The sequence below is a fragment of the Myotis nattereri genome, assembly GCF_964212035.1.
Source record: "Myotis nattereri genome assembly, chromosome: Y".
NCBI classification, from domain to species: domain Eukaryota; kingdom Metazoa; phylum Chordata; class Mammalia; order Chiroptera; family Vespertilionidae; genus Myotis; species Myotis nattereri.
In genome coordinates this window covers 23672784-23692557 of record NC_138094.1, presented here as the reverse complement: position 1 = coordinate 23692557, position 19774 = coordinate 23672784, and the positions used below count along the sequence as shown (strand labels likewise).

The 19774-nt window shown below is 45.2% G+C and overlaps 1 pseudogene across 1 annotated transcript in view; it reads left to right on the top strand.

The window, feature by feature from the left end:
• The window catches only part of LOC308512384 (centriole and centriolar satellite protein OFD1-like), a 134088-nt pseudogene that overhangs the window by 76895 nt on the left and 37419 nt on the right, over positions 1-19774 (top strand). The window contains exons 2-4 of the transcript in view: positions 13046-13153; positions 14394-14530; positions 15156-15318. The product of the transcript in view is annotated as a centriole and centriolar satellite protein OFD1-like (transcript). The remainder of the gene's footprint in view (positions 1-13045; positions 13154-14393; positions 14531-15155; positions 15319-19774) is intronic.

Below are 19774 nucleotides of genomic sequence, written 5' to 3'. Positions count from 1 at the left end.
TGACTGAGGATGGCTGGGTGGCCTTATCACACCTTAGGAAATCAAATGCTTTTTACAATGACAAGAAAGAGAGTTTCATCTAATTTCTCTCCCAGGGTAAATGTCTGTCAACAGAAGGTGGACATGAATAAAAGGAGGGGCTTGCACAATCAATCAGGAAATCAGCAATCTATGAGTAATCCAGAACCCAGTATTTATCTCCTCTGCCACACACCCTCCCTCCCAGCCAGTGAGCAAGACAATTACTCTCAAGTCAAGCTAAGTGAACCCCCACTCACAGTGGCCCAATGCTGACATACAAAGCATACAAATAATTCTCACTCTGGCATAAAAGTGACAACTTTCTTGGAAGAAAAGCAGATACTGTAAATTCTCAAAGTCTTCCTGAAACATTTTCTAAAGTAATTTTTACTTCTTTAGAAAAAATGCATACCTGGCAAACCATCTGTAATAAAAGGCCCATTCTATAAAACCTTACCTGATCCTACTCATATCTGCAATCATAATCATATTTACAGACAAATATATCTATACTAAGAAAAGAGCAATATGCTAATTAGACTGGGAGACCTTCCAGGAGACCTTCCAGATGTTCTTCTGGACAAAGCCATGGTGGTGGGGCCAAGGTAGAGGCGGTTAGAGGCCAAGAGGGGAGGGCAGTTGTGGGTGATCAGGCTGGTGGGGGGCGGGGCTGTTGGGGGTAAGCAGATCAGCAGGGGGGCCATGTGGGGGCAAGCAGGCCGTCAGTGGGGGTCAGTTGGAGGTGATCAGGATAGCGGGGGTGGGGGGCAGTTTGGAGTGAGCAGGCCAGCAGGGGACAGTTGGGGATGAGCAGGCCAGTGGGAAGGGAAGGAGGGACAAGCAGGCCAGCAGGGGGGGAAGTTTGTGGTGATCAGGCTCATGGGGGTCATGTGGGTGCAAGCAGGCCAGCAGCGGGGGGCGAGGGGAGGTCAGTTGGGGTCGAGCAGGCCGGCAGGCAGAGTGATTAGAGGCAACGAGGCAGGCAGGCAGGCAGGTGAGCGGTTAGGAGCCAGCAGTCCCAGATTGCGAGAGGGATGTGTGACTGCTGTAAACTGGCAGTAGGACATCCTTCGAGGGGTCCCAAATTGGAGAGGGTGCAGGCCAGGCTGAGGAACACACTGTCCCCCGTGCATGAATTTCATGCACCGGGCCACTAGTAAAAATATAAACAAACAGATAAAAATAAAGATAACATGCTAAAGACCACAAATTTATTATATGGCAAAAGTCAAGATTCAAAAATATCTCCCCTACTAGCAGAATTAGGTGGGAAATTAACAAAGTAGAATTTAATAGGATGCAAAATAAAGTCTCGTACTAGGGCTTTAAAAAAAAAAAAACCTGCACAACAGGATAACCTAGTTTAAGACCAGTGCATCTACAAAAACACATTTTCGTTTATTGCAAGCTCAACAAGAGGCAGCAGTCTGAAACAGTGGTCCCAAAAAGCTAATGCAATTCTAAGTTGCATTAAGAGAAGACAATGTCCTCTTCACAAATAATATCATCCTGGGGACCATACTCAGTTCTGGGAATCACATTTTAAAAGAATCAATAACTGAACTGTGTGTTGGGAGAAGGGTGGGATCTAGCCTAGGGAATATTCTGCACAAAAGCTAGTGAAGGAACTGGGGATGTTTAAACTGTTTTATTTTGTTTTTCATCTCATCTGTAAAGAGGATATGCTGCATAATGGAAAAGGGAGTGGACTAGGAATGGCAAATGGGTTTCCTTTCCTGAGCCAGTTCTAATCAACTGGTAGTGACTCCCAGGACCTGGTGCTGAGAAAGATTCTGAGAGTAGAAAGGAGGGAGTGAGGGCAGAGAGAGAGACACCAACTGGTTGCCTCCCACATTATCCCAATCTGGGGATTAGGGGAGTAGAGGAGCAAACTGCAACCAAAGTAGGTACCTCTGACTGGGAATTGAACCCAGGACCCTTGGGTATGCTGCAATTCTCTAACCACTGAACAACACCCGCAAGGCTTCAGTGCATCTTAGTTCTTATACCATTCTCTGGCTATGGTTTTATTACTGTGTTAACATAAGAAACATTCAAACCTGTAAAGAATTTTGTGTTTATTTGAGCAAACTGTCGACAAGTGCCTGGAAGCAGTACCTCAATGGATTGGGAAAGCGCTCTGGAGAGTGGCGGGTTTTCATCTATTTTTATACATTACAACCAAAGGAGGAGACATAGGTAGGTTACAAGAAATTCATTGGTGATAGATTAGAGAGGCGGGAGAAACCAAAGGGGTCTTGGGGGTGAGGGAGAGAACCTGTGGGACTGGATAAAAAATAAAATGATAGACACATACTTAGAAGGGTGTAGGATAGCCAACAGTCAACAATTAACATGAGAACAATGAAGGAATTAGTGGTAACTGTCCGGGAGCCCAAGCACATTAGGTTGTGCCACAAGGGGCCCAGAAAAAGGGAAGTTACAAGTTACCCAGATATTTCAAGGGTATCCTAGCTAATAAAAGACAAAAGGGTAATTAACCGTACCTCCGCTATGCTTCCCATTGGCTAATCAGGGTGATATGCAAATTAACTGCCAACAAAGATGGCGGTTAATTTGCATACATAGGCACAATGATGGGAGGCGAAAGGGGAAGGACAGAGGAAGCTGCCTGACGCTGACAGTGATCGGAAACCCAGGCAGCAGGCAAGAGCCGGGTGGCAGGGCAAAGGTGGAGAACCTGGGCCGCCTTTGCCCTGCATGAACTATGCAGCTGGGAGAGGGGTTTGCGGCCGCTGGGAGCAGGGCGGGAACTTCCCGGGGTTTGCAGCAGGCAGCTGGGAGCGGGGCGGGAACTTCTGCCGCATTGTCATGGCAATGCGGCAGAAGTTCCCGCCTCGTAGCTGCTTGCTCATTCACTTACTCGCTCATTCATTCACTCATTCACTCACCCATTATTCACTCACTCACTCACTCACTCAGCAAACCCTCTCAGGTCCCTGGCACCAGGCCAGGCACTGAAGTTGAAGCAGGATAAGACAGAGCAATGTCCTCAAGATGTTAGTAATTCAGTAGGGCGAAGCAGGCACATGAACAAGGCAGTTGTACGCACAGATGCAGTGTACTGGGTTCAGTGAGAGCAGTAACTAATGCCGACTTTGTTCTCTTGATACAATGGGGCCTCGGGAGCCAGGCCGCCCCAAGCCTGTAGGCCTGTGCCTAGGCCAGGAGTGGCTGGGGTCCAGGAACATGACAGAAGGCGCAGGTCGGGCTGAGGGGTCTGACCCCACCCCTCACCCTCACCCCCGAGTGCACAAATTTTTGTGCACCGGGCTACTAGTCTATCTATATAAAAGACTAATATGCTAAGTGTCCTGCCGTCAGGGTAATACGTTATGTCGCAATGCCCAGCTTCCTCTTCCTAGCAACTAGCCTCCTAGAAGTTTCTTCAGCCCAGGAACACAAGTTGCTTTATAGCCAGGTAGAAACATTCACAGTTAACCAAATGTCTGTGAAGTATTTTCCTGTGCCTCATCTCATTTGATCCTGACACAAGTCGTGGAGTAGGTAGATTGGAGACTTGGTAGAATCCTATTTTCTTTTCATTAAACAGAAAATGAAGATTTAGAAAGTTTAGAAACTCGACCCAACTGAAAAGAATTGAGAAATGGTGCCCCCTCCCCTCCACCCCCCCCTTCCCCCACTCAAAAAGAAATAAAGAAAAGAAATGGTGGACCTTAAAAATGACTTCAGGTTTTTTCACTGCACAAAATATAGTCAAACACTGCTGCAAATTAAATATTTTACCCTTTGTTCTCCCTGCGTGATCTACAATAATAATGTGCTTCTTCGTGTTGATATTTACTGCTGTGTTGCTGACAATTACCTGAAAAAGAAGTTGGAGTGCTTCACTGGGCTGGAAAAAGTTTAGCTAAATCAGAAAGCAGCTCTAATTAACAAGTTTGTTTTATATCTATAAAAGGCTAAGTTGACTCGCACATGGGTGATACATATAAAGCTCTCATTGGCAGCAATCACATGCATTTCAATCTGTCATTGTCGATCATGAATTTGGTTGACACTTCTATTATTGAGAAAGGGTGAACAGGGATATTAAAATATTTCTTCTAATTAATTTCCTTTCAATGTGCACAAATTCATGCACCAGGCCTCTAGTGTTATTATAGATGCAAAAAGACAGATAGGCTCAGTGAAGATACTGTCCTAGAATGTAACTACCCACTATTACTGCTTTTGGTTAAAGTTTAATTTCCGATCGTCCTTTGTGGTTACTTCAGGTCTTTGAGTTTGCAAGACCATCATACAGGCCTTCCCTGAGCTTGTCAGGTTACCATGTGGCCCCTTTCACCCACAGCATCTTGGTAAGCCAGCTTACCTTTATCTTCCTTGGTATGCACAAGAGTGGGTACTTGCCATGGCCTGTGTTGCTCGGTGGTTAGAGCATCAACCTGAGCAGCAGAGTCACCTATTGGATTCCTGGCCAAGGGCACATACCTGGGTTGCAAGTCCAAGCCCACAGTGGAGTGGAATGGGGGTGCTGCAGGAGGCAACCTATAGATGTCTCTTTCACATTGGTGTTTTTCTGACCCCCCCCCCCGCCACCCCCCCTTCCTTCCAGTCTCTAAAATCAATGGAAAATATGTCCTTACTCCTTGGGAGAGGTACAAAGAAAACCAAAAACCAAAAAACGATAAAAAGGTAGATACTTAAAGTTTAGCTCACTGATTTTCAACCAGTGACTTTTGCCTCTCCAAGAACATCAGGCAATGTCTGAGACATTCAGTAAGGTCAGAACTGGTAAGAGGCGCTGCATTTAGTGGGCAGAGAGGCCAGGGATGCTGCTAAATCACCCGGCGGTGCACAAGACGGAGCCCCCTACAAAGGGTATTCGGGTCCCAAAAGGAAACAGTGCCGCGGTTACTGCGTGACTTAATGAAAGGCAAAATAAGCAAAGCCCGAGCTGGCGGAGCTCGCTGGGTGCAATGCCTGGGCTGTGATGGGACCAGCTGGCCAGGGGATAGCCAGGTTGGGTCCAGCGCCCTAGGCCGCAACAGGAGGAAGACACAGGGTTAACTACCCAGATCCCGCAGGCCCCGGATGTGGTGCAGAGCACATGGCTTCTCCTCCAATCCCAGCTCTAGCCCAGGGGTCCTCGCGGAACTCAGAGGCCAAGCTCTCGCGAGAAGTGGGCGGAGCTTCCGGCGGTTGTTGGCATTGACTTGGCTGTAAAGCTCTGGGTTCCCGGATTCCCGGATTCCCGGATTCCCGTGCTGGGCTGGCTGGGTCTCGGGGAGAGGGCGGGATCGGCTGTGAGGCCCCCACCCGCCGCGAGGTGCCTCCACTTCCAGGGCCGCGGGTTTCACAGCCTCGCTCCGTATCTCTACTCTCCAGCCGCTGGTGAGAGTCGCGCCCGGTACACAACCCGCTCACCCGTGGCAAGCCGAGGGGAGGAAATGTGTTTATCCGCCATTTCCTAGTTCGAGTGGGCGGGAGAGCCTTGAGGTATACCCGTTCCTCTTGATTCCTGGCCCGCGGTTGGGCTCTGAGGACAGGTGAGGAAAAAGTACCGGGAGCACACGTGAGGAGATGTAGCATCTTGTTTGTTTCCGTTAAAGCACCAACCCGGTGCGCGGGTGAGGAGGCGAACCTTCTTGCTTGTTGTCGTGCAAGCGCCGTCCCCGCTGGGCTTTCGTGCTTTCCCGCTTTCCCGAAGGTCAGCCACTGTTCCGTCTTCAGAAATTCCCGTGCCCGCTGCCTGCCTGGTAACCGTTGGCATCTTCTCTTCCAGCTCACCGTGCCCCCCAAATATGACGTGTTGAGTCAAGACGAACTACGCACAAAGCTGTCCCAGACCTTCAAGCGCCGAGGTATCCTGGACTCCCTCAAGGTGTCGGCTTGAGGCATATCTGTTCTGTAACTTTTACAAGTGGAAGCGGTGACAGGGAGTCCGCATTTAAACCCACTGGGTCTTGGTTTTAAAAATAATATGATATGCAGGTGGTATTGGGGAGTGACGCTTTTATGTTTTGTAGAACTCGTTATCCTGGAGAGCATTCTCAAACGGTTGAGAGTTTGCCCGGTCTTCATATTCAAATAGATTTATTGACTGACATTCAGGTAGGAGCGAGTAGCTGTATAAAATGAAAACATTTTAGCAACAAGGCAAGTTTTGTGAAACTGGTTTGTAGGTTCTTGAATTAATACGTGGTTTTGTAATAGTCATGTTTGGATGAAGGATATTGAGACAATATAATAAGCATTGTGTGCTGCTTACAGTACAATAGTCTGGAGAATGACAGCTTTTTTCTTTAAAATATAATGAAAGCTCTGAAGGTTTCACTTGGGCAGCACATACGTATTAGTATGAATTAACAGCAAGGAGTAGGGTTACCTCAAATGTGTTTTCATTACTATATACAGTTAGACGTGTATTTTACACTTATCAGGGGAAATACTGAGTTTTTCCTTCTCCCCCCATTGTTTTCGTAACTTAAAAAACAAAACAGAACACTTTATACCTATCTGAAAAACCCATAAAAACATAGAGGAAGAGAGTCTTTTCTGATTCAGCTATTATTGGCACAGTGTTGTGTGTGTGTATTCTTAGTTCACTGTTGTATAGTGAGCATTTTCCTGTGACCCGAAAAGTTCCTTGAAACCCTCCATTTAAGTGTCCCATGATTGGATGTATGTGTAATTTATGTAGCAGTCCCTGGTGAATGTTTAATCTTGGCAGAGAATAATTTACTAATACACTTTACATGTAAAGTAACATCAGGAATAGAATTGGTTTAAATGTGTTTTCATTACTACATATATTTCAGAAGTATATCTGAAATATAAATGCTGAATAGGTTATAACCAGGTCTGTGCATCCTTCAGTTGCATTTCTCATTTTTGCCTAGGTTACGTGGCATTCTTACATTCTTGTATGACTTTATCTATATAGAAAAGGCTAATATGCAAAGTGTTTCCTTGGAGGTTAGCCCGGGAGACCGGGAATTCGATTGCTCACTATGATGTGCGCTGACCATCGGGGGGTCGCACAGAAAATTGCAGGCAGCGAGCTGGTGTTGGCGGGGTACTGAGGGAGCAAGGAAAGGGGGAAGCAGGAACAGGGGAGAGGGGAACCGCGTGGTGGTGGTGCATGAGGGAGCAGGAAAGCAGGGAACCTGATCAGCCGTGATTGCCAGCCAGGCCTAGGGACCCTACCTATGCACTAATTTCTTGCATCAGGCCTTTAGTCCTGGAAAATAAAAGGCCATAAGCATTTTTTAAAAAATACATTTTATTGATTTTTTAAAGAGAGGAAGGAAGAAGGGTAGAGAGTCAGAAACATCGATAAGAGAGAAACATCGACCAGCTGCCTTCCGCACACCCCCTACCCAGGTACATGCCCTTGACCAGAATCGAACCTGGGACCTTTCAGTTCTCAGGCTGATGCTCTATCCACTGAGCCAAACCGGTTAGGGCCGTGGTGGCCAAACTGTGGCTCGCGAGCCACATGCGTCTCTTTGGCCCCTTGAGTGTGGCTCTTCCTAAGCCTTAGGAGTATCCTAATCTACACTAATAAAAGAGAACAATGGTAATTGGCATACGGCGATACCGTTTTTATTGGCTAATCAGGGCCATATGCAAATTAACTGCCAAGAAAGATTGGCGGTTAACTGCCAACAAGATGGCGGCTAACTTGCATATGTATGCACAATTCAGGGAGGCGAAAGGGAAAGCAGGAAGAAGCCCCCTGCCACTGACAGTGGTCGGAAACCCAGGGGGGAGCTAAGAACTGGGGGGCAGGGCAAAGGCGGCCCTGGGGCCGCCTTTGGCCTGCCCCCCAGCCATGATCGGAGAATCAGGCGCCTTTGCCGCCCTGGCCAGTGATAGCAGGAAGTAGGGGTGGAGCCAGCAATGGGAGCTGGGCACGGTCAAAGCTGGTAGTCCCGGGAGCTAGGGGTCCCTTGCCTGGGCCTAATGCGAAGCCCACGATCACGGCGCCCCCCGCTGCCACTGCAGGTCCCCGCTGCCCGGGACGGACGCCTAGGCCAGAGGCGTTAGGCCTGGGCAGGGGCGGAGCCTGCAACCGTGGGGAGCTGGGGTTCCCCTTCCCAGGCCTGACACCTCTGCCGGAGGCCTCAGGCCTGGTCAAGGGGCCGATCCGGTGATTTGTGATCAGAGGGTGATGAGGGTCAACTCCTCTGGCTGAGGCGTCAGGCCTGGGCGGGGGGTGGAGCAAGCGATCAGAGGGAGATGGGGGTCCCCTGTCCAGGCATGATTCCTGGGCCAGAGGCCTCAGGCCTGGGCGGGGGCCAGAGCCAGTGATCGGGGGGCAATAGGGGTCCCCTGTCCAAGCCTGACACCTCTGGCAGAGGCGTCAGGCCTGGGCAAGGGGCCGATCAGGCGATCGGAGGGTGATGGGGGTCAACGCCTGAGGGCTCCCAGTATGTGAGAGGGAGCTGGCTGGGCTGAGGGACACTCTCCCCCCACACACACACCCAGAGCACGAATTTCATGCACCGGGCCCCTAGTTACGTTAATAACAATGTACCTACCTATATAGTTTAAGTTTAAAAAGTTTGGCTCTCAAAAGAAACTTCAATCGTTGTACTGTTGATATTTGGCTCTGTTGACTAATGAGTTTGCTGACCACTGGGTTAGGGCAAAGCATTTTTTTAAGGCTCTTTGGCAGAGCATGTGTATTCTTCTCAGTATAAATGTCTTTTGTACTATAGGATTTTTGATGTGTAAGTACTGTTCTGAACTTGTAGTTATATACTCTTGTTCTTTTCAGGTGTAGGGTAGAAGATAGAGGTATAGCAACTCTATTTGTTTCCTGCTTGTATAGTATTGATATGAATACGTTGCGTGGATATAGGCAACATAGTCTTGAGCTCTGCTCAGTTAATATGTTTCCAGATTATATGCAAAGTAGATTAGGACAATATTCAGTAGTTCAGTTAATTTAGAGGTTTTCTTAAAACTCAAAGGAAAACTTAACACATTATAACCTTGAAGAAAATTACCCACTTTGAACCTACGTTTTCATATTTATAAAATGTGGGAAAATTACTGTATTTCACAGTGCCTTGAGATGTAAATAATATATATGGAAGTGCATTTTTAAAAATATATTTTTATTGATTTCAGAGAGGAAGGGAGAGGGAGAGAGAGATAGAAAAATGAATGATGAGAGAGAATCATTGATCAGCTGCCTCCTGCACACCCTCAGCTGGAGGTGGTGTCCTGCAACCTGGACATGTGCCCTTGACCAGAATCGAAACCAGCACCCAATATTTCTTCCAATATTATTTTCATATTCTTCATCAATCCACAGAGAGTTGAGGAAGCAACAGAATTTTCTCTTATACATGCTATCTGAATCAAAGACTGCTGAAATGGACTCATAGGGAAGATAGTTAGAGTCTTCATGTGTTCTGACTAAGCAGCAATTCACTTGGAAGCAGGTGAAAACAGCTCCTCTGGCCAGAATCCATGGGCTGCTTGTCTCATAGAGTAAGACAAAGTGTGCAGCAGAGTAGTACTAACTTTTGGCCATGGATCTAAAACAACTCCCCCATCAGACCTGCCTTGAGTGTGACGGGGGGCGGTGCCCCAACCCCCCAATCGGCCCTACCCTGAGCATGACTGAGGGTGGCATCACAACCTCCCAATCCACCCTGCTTTGTGCATGACAGGGGGCGGCGCCCCAACTCCCAAATCAGCCCTGCTCTGAGCCGGACCAGGGACTGCACCTAGGGATTGGGCCTGCCCTCTGCCACCCGGGAGCAGGCCTAAATAAAACGATTCTAATAAAACGATTCTAATTTGTGTGGCAAATCTGTGTATTCCTAGTGCAGCAAACCTGAAAGTTTGTTCCCATTTGTTTTTTTTTGTTTTGTTTTTTTTCTTTTTTGTCATTGAGCTAGACACAACTGAGAAAGCAGGTCATTCACGAATTGATGCACCCTGTATTGAGTGGAAGTCCTCCACCATTTCAGTGGAAGGGAGTGCCCTCTTCTTTTTAAAACATATTTTATTGATTTCAGAGAGGAAGGGAGAGGGAGAGAGAGAGAGAAATATCAATGATGAGAGAGAATCATTGATTGTCTGCTTCCCGCATGCCCCCCTACTGTGGATTGAGCCCACAACTTGGGCATGTGCCCTTGACTGGAATCGAACCCGGACCCGTCAGTCCCCAGGCCAACGCTCTATTCACTGAGCCAAGCCAGCCAGGGCAGGAGCACCCTCTTAATAGGCAGGTATACCTGTGTCCCACATGAGAAACCAGAGTCTGCAGAAGTGGGTAATTTGCTTAAGGTCACAGGATTTCAAGATGGCAACACAGGGCAGTAAATCTAGATCTCTAAAATGTGCTCTTTAGATAAGAGAAATAAAGAATACATTAATTTTTTTGAAACCTGTTTTAATCCTCAAGTATTAAAACATATGTTTACCACTTCTTAATTATTTTAACTGTATTCCTACACCATTGCCTTTGAACATATTAGTTACATTTTATCTTAAAGGCAGATATAGCAAACTTTCCATATATTTTTTAAATTGACTTAATATTTTAGAGCAGCTTCATAGCAAAATTGAACAGAACGGAGAGTTTCTGTATGTCTCCTCCTCCTTCATGCACAGCCTTCCCCATGATCAACATTTATACAGTCAATGAGCCTACATGGTGGCATCATTGTCACCTAAAATCCATAATTAACATTAGGGTGCACTCTTTATGTTGTCCCTATGTTTTAATTCTCTTTCTATTAGCTGTAGTTGTCCAAAAGTTTCTTATTCAGAAGTTTTAAGAAATCTTGAACAGTGTTAGTATTTGAAAAACTTGAAACTTAAATATGCTGTATTTAAGTTTGCCTGAGCATTAGTCAATTACATAGTTACTAGAGGCCGGATGCACAAAAATTTGTGCACTGGCGGGGGTGGGGGGTGTCCCTCAGCCCCACTTGTGTCCTCTCACAGTCTGGGACCCCTCGGGAGATTACGACCTGCTGGCTTAGGCCCACTCCCGGGTGGCAGAGGGCAGGCCCAATCCCTAGATGCCTGCACCGCAGCTCCTGGTCGGGCTCAGAGCAGGGCAGACAGGGGAGTTGGGGTGCCGCCCCCTGTCATGCACAGAGCAGGGCAGATCAGAAGGTTGCGATGCCACCTCTAGTCACGCTCAGGGTAGGGCCGATTGGGGGCTTGGGGCACTGCCCCCTGTCACGCTCAGAGCAGGGCCCATCAGGGGGGTTGGGGCTCCGTACCCTGTCACACACAGAGCAGGGCCCATCAGGGGGTTAGGTAGCTCCCCCCTGTCATGCACAGAGCAGGGCCGATTGGGGGGTTGGGGAGCTCCCCCCATCATACACAGAGCAGGGCCGATCAGGGGGTTGTGATGCCACCCTCAGTAACGCTCAGGGTAGGGCCGATTGGGGGGTTGGGGTGCTGCCCCCTGTCACACTCAGGGCAGGGCTGATGGGGAGGTTGCGGCTCCACCCCGTCACACACAGAGCAGGGCCCATGTGGGGGTTGGGGCGCCGCACCCTGTCACACACAGTGCAGGGCCCATCAGGGGGTTGGGGCGCTGCCACTGTCACACTCAGGGCAGGGCCAATGGGGAGGTTATGGCTCTACCCTGTCACACACAGATTAGGGCCCTGCTCTGTGCGTGACAGGGGGCAGCGCCCAAACCCCCTGATTGTCCCGGCTCTGTGCGTGACAGGGGGTGGCGCCGCAACTTCCCCATCAGACCTGCCTTGAGTGTGACGTGGGGTGGTGCCCCAACCCCCCAATCGGCCCTGCTCTGAGCCGGACCAGGGACTGCACCTAGGGATTGGGCATGCCCTCTGCCACCCGGGAGCAGGCCTAATCCAGCAGGTTGTTATTTCCCGAGGGGTCCCAGACTGCGAGAGGGCACAGGCCGGGCTGAGGCATCCCCTCTTCCCCCCCACCCCCCCCGAGTGCACTAATTTTTGTGCACCGGGCCTCTAGTACTAATATAAGGGTAATACGCTAATCAGACTGGATGTCTTCCAGACATCCTTCTGGACAAAGCCATGTTGGTGAGGGCTGAGGCAGAGGCAATTAGGGGCAATCAGGCCAGCAGGGGAGAGCAGTTGGGGCAATCAGGCAGGCAGGTGAGCGGATAGGAGCCAGCGGTTCCAGATTGGGAGATGGATATTGGACTGCCGGTTTAGACCCATTCCTGGCAGTTGGACATTCCCCGAGGGGTCCTGATTTGGAGAGGGTGCAGGCCAGGCTGAGGGATCCTCCCTCACCACTCCCTTACCCCACTCTTTCCCCCTACCCCGTGCATGAATTTTGTGCACCGGGCCTCTAGTATTATATATTTAAATGAATTAATCATGAAGAGCATAGTTAATTAAGCACCTGTTGATTGAGATTTTGTTGTTTTATTGTTTGGGTTTTGCCATTAGAAGCGGTGTGCAGTGTACACTCTTTGTTTCCCTGTGGAAGTGTAGCTGTGTGAATTCCTAGAGGTGAAAAGACTAGGTTAAAGAACACATGTCTTTTTGAATACACAAACACTAACAAATTTCCCTCCTGAGTGATTGAACCTGCCGACTTCCCCGCTTTCTTGCCAGCACTTCACGTATGATCAGAGTTTTAATCTTAGCAGTCTTATTGGGAAAATAGGACCCCTTTGTTTTAGTATTAACTTGCATTTTCTTAGGATTTTGTTTATCGACATTAAATTGTCTTACTGATTTATTAGATCTCTTTAATATTATGAAAGTTAGTGTGCTTTCTCCTCATTATAGCAAATATTTTCTTCCAGTGTGTCATTTGTCTTTTGACTTTATTTCATGCCATATATAAGTTCTTAATTTTTATGTTATTAAATATTTCTCTTTATCACTTCTAGATTTTTGTATCATGCTTGGGAAGGACTTCCTTCAGAAATTATTCTTAAGAGATATATAACGTACAACAGGATAATGTTATAAGTCCAAAATTTATAAAGTGACTGAGTAATGGTTGAATGAAAGTTGTGAGACAAAACTATGTACATTGTGTTTTTTAGGTTTTCTCGTGGAGTTTTTAAAAGAAATGGCAGAATATCATCAGGCTAAAGAGACTTGTGACATGGACCCTCAGACAAGTGCAATTTTGCCTAGCAAAGACTCTCTTGGTAATTTCAGGCTTTTTTCCTGATTCCAGGTTTCTATTTTCTTTTTGAATGAAGAAAAAGATCTGCTTTCCTATGTTGTGTGTGTTCCTAAACTGTGTGCAGGTGGAGTGCTCATTTCCCATTGTGTCAGCACAGTCCTACCTTCAGTGCTGCCCCTCCCTCTGTGATCACCAGGTGGATGCAAAGGCCCATGTTCTTGTTTGTTGGGTCAACCCCTCAACTGGGAGGCTCTTCCCTGTGACTCATCTAACTTTATCGTATAGCCATTAACGTGAGAAGATCCTAGACTATTTGCATTGCGGAAAACTAGAGAAGTCAGTGGCCCGTCACTTCATGTTATTGTTGAGGAAACCAAGGTCACCAGATGAAGGAAAAGTGATACTGGAGTCCAAGTTTTCTGGTCCATGATCCAGATCCTTTTCCATGGGACAGCCTTTCTACATACAGTACCATCCTGCCTTTAGGCGTATGCTCAGAAGGGAAACAGGTGGCTAAAATGCTGTGATTAATCCTGGCTCCTCCTTACTCATTAAAAGCAATAACTTGTTAGACAATAAATTCAAATATCTTAATCTGATTCTGCCAGTCTTTTTTTCCTGTGCATACTTTTTAGTGGGCACTGGTGTTTACATGATTGAGATTGCACTCTCGTGTGGGTTTTGCACTCTGTTAATGTTTGATTCTAATCCACATTTGGTTTGAGGGCTTCGGGTCTGCTGCAGAGAGCACTGGAATGAGAGAAATAGCAGACCTGGCTTTTGTCCCAGTTATGCCATTGTGTAGTTGCTAAGCCCTCTGGGAGTCACCTACACTGTGTGGGCACCTGTGTCCTCTGTAAAATGGAAGACTTAAAACTAAGAATCTCTGATTCATTTTAAGATCAGTGTTTTGAACATGTGACTCAGCTTTCACCAAAGACCATAAAAGAACTCTTTGGCACTTGGAGACTGGAAAAAGATGCCATTTTTTTCTGACCTACCTTTTGCTTTCTTTTCCCCTGACTTTTATGATGGAAATTTTCCAGCATTCAAAAAAGTTGAAAGTTTTACAGTTCACCAGTAAGTTTGTATTATGTTTGCTTGATCACTTTCTGTACATCCAGTAATCTATCTCAATTTTTTGAATTGGTTCAGAGTAAATTGCAGATGCCCCCTGTCCGTATCCCTGTACTCTTTGCTTTTGAACAGACTTCTTGCTCACCTACCCTGAGTCCTCTGCCCTGTTTGTGTTTTTTTAATAGCTGAGAAGCTTCAACATATTGATGATCAGTTTCCAGGTGCTTACCCTCAGCATCCAACATTAGGAACTTTAGAAATAAAGTTAAATGAATATAAGAGAGAACTAGAACAGCAGCTTCAGGCAGAAATGCATGAAAGGGTAAGTTTATCTTGTTGCTGTTAACAAAAGTGATATTTTTGCTTATCTTTTCATTCTTAATCTTAGGTATATAGGAAAATATCTAGAATCTTTAATAAACTAGAGGCCCAGTGCATGTGTAGGTTCCCTAGTAGCTACCTGCTGGTGGGGCCTCCCTTTCCCTGGCCACCTGCTGCCAGGTGGGGCTGGTCTCAGGGGACAGGCTGCAGGTGGTTGGCCAGCCCCGCCCCTGCTTGAACTCCCGGTGAAGGGGACAATTTGAATATATGGCTTTTATTATATAGTTAATATGATATGTACTCTTGTGCATGTTATTATTTTTCTTTCCACTTGCTGTTGTTTCTTTTTGCCTTTTGAATGAGTTTTACAGGAACAGTTAATGAGACCAAAGATGAATTAAACTATAAATATAGGGTGTCCCAAAAATATATAAACACACCTTGAATAATTATAAAGGCAGTGTATATTAAACAACATTTTCACAATTGAGCTATCGGCTGTTAGAGTGTGTATACATTTTGGGGGGGATACCCTGTATAATTAATGAATATTGAACTTAAACATGGAGAATTTGTTACTGATTGTTTAGTATTATTATTTACAATGATTTGTAGTCAATTTGCAGTTGAAGCATTTTAAAAATACTGAAGTAGTACAAATTAAAATGGAAGAGAAAGGAAAGTCTGAGGAGTTAGTGGTTTGGGAATGATGTTGGAGAGCTTGTCAAGCAAGATCGGAAGCCTTCTTGGGAAAAGATGTTCCTTGAGAGAATTCAAAAGCACCAGAAGGCAATATTTTAAAATCATTTACTGGATGGCTCCTTCCTGCAGCTGCTTGTAGATTTGCTAAAAGTCCAGGGGTGAGATGAGACATTTGCTGGAACACTTGAGGACCTAGAGCAGTGATGGTGAACGTTTTGAGCTTGGCGTGTCAAAAATTTTGAAAAACCCTAACTTAACTCTGGTGCCATGTCACATATAGAAATATTCATATATTTTTTTGATATTTGCAACCATAATAAAAAAAGATTTATATTTTTGATATTTATTTTATATATTTAAATGCCATTTAACAAAGAAAAATCAACCAAAAATATGTATAAAATGAACAAAAACAGAAAAACAATGTACATTTAAGAAAAAATAATAATAAAAACAATGATAATCATTACCATTTGCAACGTCATGGATGGAACTGGAGAGCATTATGCTAAGTGAAATAAGCCAGTCAATGAAGGAAAAATACCACATGATCTCACTCATTCATGGATAATAGAGACCATTATAAACTTTTGAACAATAATAGATACAGAGGCAGGCCTGCCTCAAACAGATTGTCAAACTGCAGCGGGAAGGCCGGGGAGGGTTGGGGGGCAGGAGGTAGGGGGGTAAGAGATCAACTAAAGGACTTGTATGCATGCATATAAGCATAACCAGTGGACATAAGACATTGGGGGATAGGGGAGGCTAGGGGACTGTCTAGGGCGGGGGAATAAAATGGAGACATATGTAATACCCTTTGGAATACTTTAAGCAATAAATTAAAATAAATAAAATAAATAAATAAATAAATAAATAAATAAAAAATTAAAAAACAAACAAACAATGATAATCAAATGGTACGAAAACTAGAAATTAGTGACTTTTTTGGTGCTGAAGTTTGTCTGCTAATTCTTCGATTGCAGGTTCATACTTGGTGCACTTCAAAGCCAAGCAAGCGCCACTAACATCATGTTAGCCGGTTCCTTTTGTTCATTTTAATATTATTTAATGCTGAGAACAAAGTCTCACAAAAATATGTTGATGAAAAAATTGTTAGCAAAGCCATCGCTAGATTTTTTATATTGCTAAAAGTGTCAGGAACTCTGTTCCAAGCACTCAAAATTTCTTCTTCATAGTTGCACTCTTCATGTTTCAGACGATTTCGTTCCAGATTTTCAAGTTTCGACCTTAAGTCGACAAACACGAGTCCAAATGCTACCTTGAAAATCTGCAAGTTGCATCTCTAAATCATCAATTTGCATCCATTGGAAATTATTCAATTCCAAAGTACTGTAAACTACATCCAGATACTTAATTATTTTAATGGTCTGTTCTAGGCTTCTAAATTGGTTGAATCTTTCGCTGAACTGTTCAAAGAACGTGTTTACTATATTCTGGTACATAAGTATAGACTCCATTACACTTGTAGTAGCCTTCTCGAAATACTTTTTCATCTGAGGAAAATACGAGTTTTAGTTTCAATATCTCGCTTGAAAATTTTAAGTTTACTTTCAAAAGATTTGATGTATCCAAACATAACGTCAATATTTTTGCCAAAACCTTGTAATTTTAAGTTCAGTTCATTCATATGAACAGAGAGATCTGTAAAAAACATCAAATTGCTGACCCACTTATGATCATTGATCTGAGGAAAGTTTGCCAGATCCTTATTCTCAATAAATACCATAATTTCTTCAAAGCACTCCACAAATCGCTCAAGTAGTTTTCCTTGACTTAGCCATCTCACACGATTGAACATCAGTAGTCCACTGTAGGTTGAATCAACTTCCTGTAAAAGTACAGAAAATTCTCGCTTGTGAAGGGGTCGAGAAGCTATAAAATTCACAATTTTTGTTACAACTGACATTAAATCATTCAATTCAGAGAATCCCGATTTGGCACACAACACCTCCTGATGGATAATGCAATGAAAAGGTGCAAGTGGATGTCTAATAGCTTCCATAAACAATTTCAGGAATCCCACTTTTTTCCCACCATCTTTGGTGCCCCGTCTGTCGTGACTGACACAATTTTAGAGATATCAATGTTTAGGACACTGAATGTTTTTATAACAACTTTACATATTTGGTTTCCTGATGTACTCATTGGCACTTATTCTAACTTCATCAACTCTTCTCTCATAGTGAGACCATCAGAGCCTGAGAAGTTGTGCGAATTTGCAAGCCTCCACCTTCCAGGTCTGCGCACAGTCTCCACGCACCCACTCGCCCCTGGCACCAAGCACCCGGCAGACTGGCAGAATCCGAGGCTGCTTTTTTGCATCCAGTCCAGCTATGTGCTTATTTTTATCGTTCCCTTCTGCCAGCAGCCCTGTGGGGCCCCTTCCCCACTTGAGGGTCACGCTGGTCCCAAGGGCCACGGACTCTGTGGGGCGCAGATTTCACCCCGCGCGGTTCTCTCTCCAACCTGAATTGCAAACCGCACCTTTAGGGGAAGTCTAACCTTTCTGTGAGAAGAAGCAGTGCTCGTCTGAGTTCACGCAGTCACGCTGCTTGAGATCCCTTGTTTCCATGTTAGTAGCTGATCTCTGGTTGTCTGTAACAGCCACTCAAGATGGCACAGTCTCCGCTGCTGAGCCGGCACACAGGGAGACGTTTCAGCCGCAGTCTCCAACCGTCCTTTTTTTTCTTGGAGTTCTCTGTCTTTCCCAGCTGCAGACTGTCTCTCAGCTGAATATCCTCTGCCTATTCGGGCTGTATGTTACCCGTTTCAGCTGCTCACCCTTATCTGCTCCAGGACAAGGCACAGGACACGTCCGTTTATACCTCCGCCATTTTTCTCCCCTTATATCTTTTTCTTCTAACCCTCCCATTCCTGTCTCCTAATGAACATGGCGATCAAGTGCGTCCGTTTGCTGAATGCACCCGAACGCACAGGAAGCTTACCCGAGGCACATGTTGACAATAATGAGGCCGTTTCCAGAATTGGGCATTTTGTCACTCGAGTAAAAATAAAGTGTCTTGAGTAAAGATTAATCTCTTTATAGTGCAATTCTTAACCTTTTCATATTAATGCCAATATTGGAACAGTGTATCTTGGATGTTTTCACAATGTATCTTTGCTACGCAACACTGATGTACATGCTTACATCTGGTTTTAGAATTGTGTAATTGATCATGAGTAACATGAGTAATAATATTACTCGAGTGATGCCCAGCTCTGGCCATTGCGAGAGACAAATATATGAATACGCAATTTTTTGTCTCTTTCGATGCGTGTCACCCAAAATGGTACGCGTGTCATAGGTTCGCCATCACTGGCCTAGAGGACTAGTAGGGACTGCGGTCAAGAATACACCTGGAAGAATCAGCTTTGAAAAGGATACTAAGACTTCTTTTTTCGAGATTACTGGAAGGAAGAGTGGAAGTGAATGTCCGAGTCAGGGGCGTGAGACAACCTCACTAAAATTGCAGCAGATGTGAGAATTAAGTGATAAGGAGAGGACCAGAGGTATGGAATGGCCACTGGGTGGCGGGGGGTTGCAGAAGGAGCAGAGCAGCTCTCTGAAGCTGACAGGATTCTCGAGCTGTTTTGAGGGTACTGCTGAAGTGGGCAACCTGGAATTGAAGTAGACCAGACCAAGTGCATGTAGGTCAAGAATTTCAAACACTAACACGAACCAAGTTTATGTGGGCTGCAAAACAAAAGCTTCAATTTTCATAGAAAGGTTTATTTCGATAAAGACATGCTGGATACAAAGGGCTAAAATAAATGAGTAATCGTTAACAAAAAATAATAGAACGTTTTAATAAAAATTAGTATTTTGCATTGAACATTAACTTCCCAGACACTGAATAACTGGACAGATTAATAAGCACAATGCAAATAAACCTACTTTTCTCATTCTCCAAAAGCAAAGTATTTCCTGTTGCACATACCAAACAAGTCAGTACAAGACTAATGATGTGGTCATCGGGTGCTAAAATATTGTCTGCTAGTATTAATGGAGAGAAATGGCACGCCTGTGCGTAAGGCGCACAAGGGAAATGAATGCAACACAATTATAATCAGTCATTAGCAAATGTAGTTAGTAATTAATAATTATGTAAATCAGGTTATTGTAAAAATCAGGTTACGAAATTTTTATTAATACGCTACATACTGTTATATTCGCTGAGCCACAAACATATTCATTGTGGGCCATGTGCGGCCTGTGGGCCATGAGTTTGACATGCTTGTTGTAGGTGATTGTTCTGTTGCAGCTCTTGGGAGGATTTGGAAGGTCATTGAGGGCAGAAAAATGGTCGTAGTTGAGGAGTGTAGCTTTATAGAGCTGAATTTATTTCATTTGAGAAAGGCAGCCTGTTTAGTTGAAGACATTGGGGTTCAGCATGATGGTGAGCGGAACCAGAGCAGAGTGTGGATGACTAATAATCCAGGAGAGAAGGGAGAGCTACGTGGCAGTCTCAGACATCAAGGAGTAAGTCTGGGGATACAGACAGATGGAAGAATAAGGGTGGAC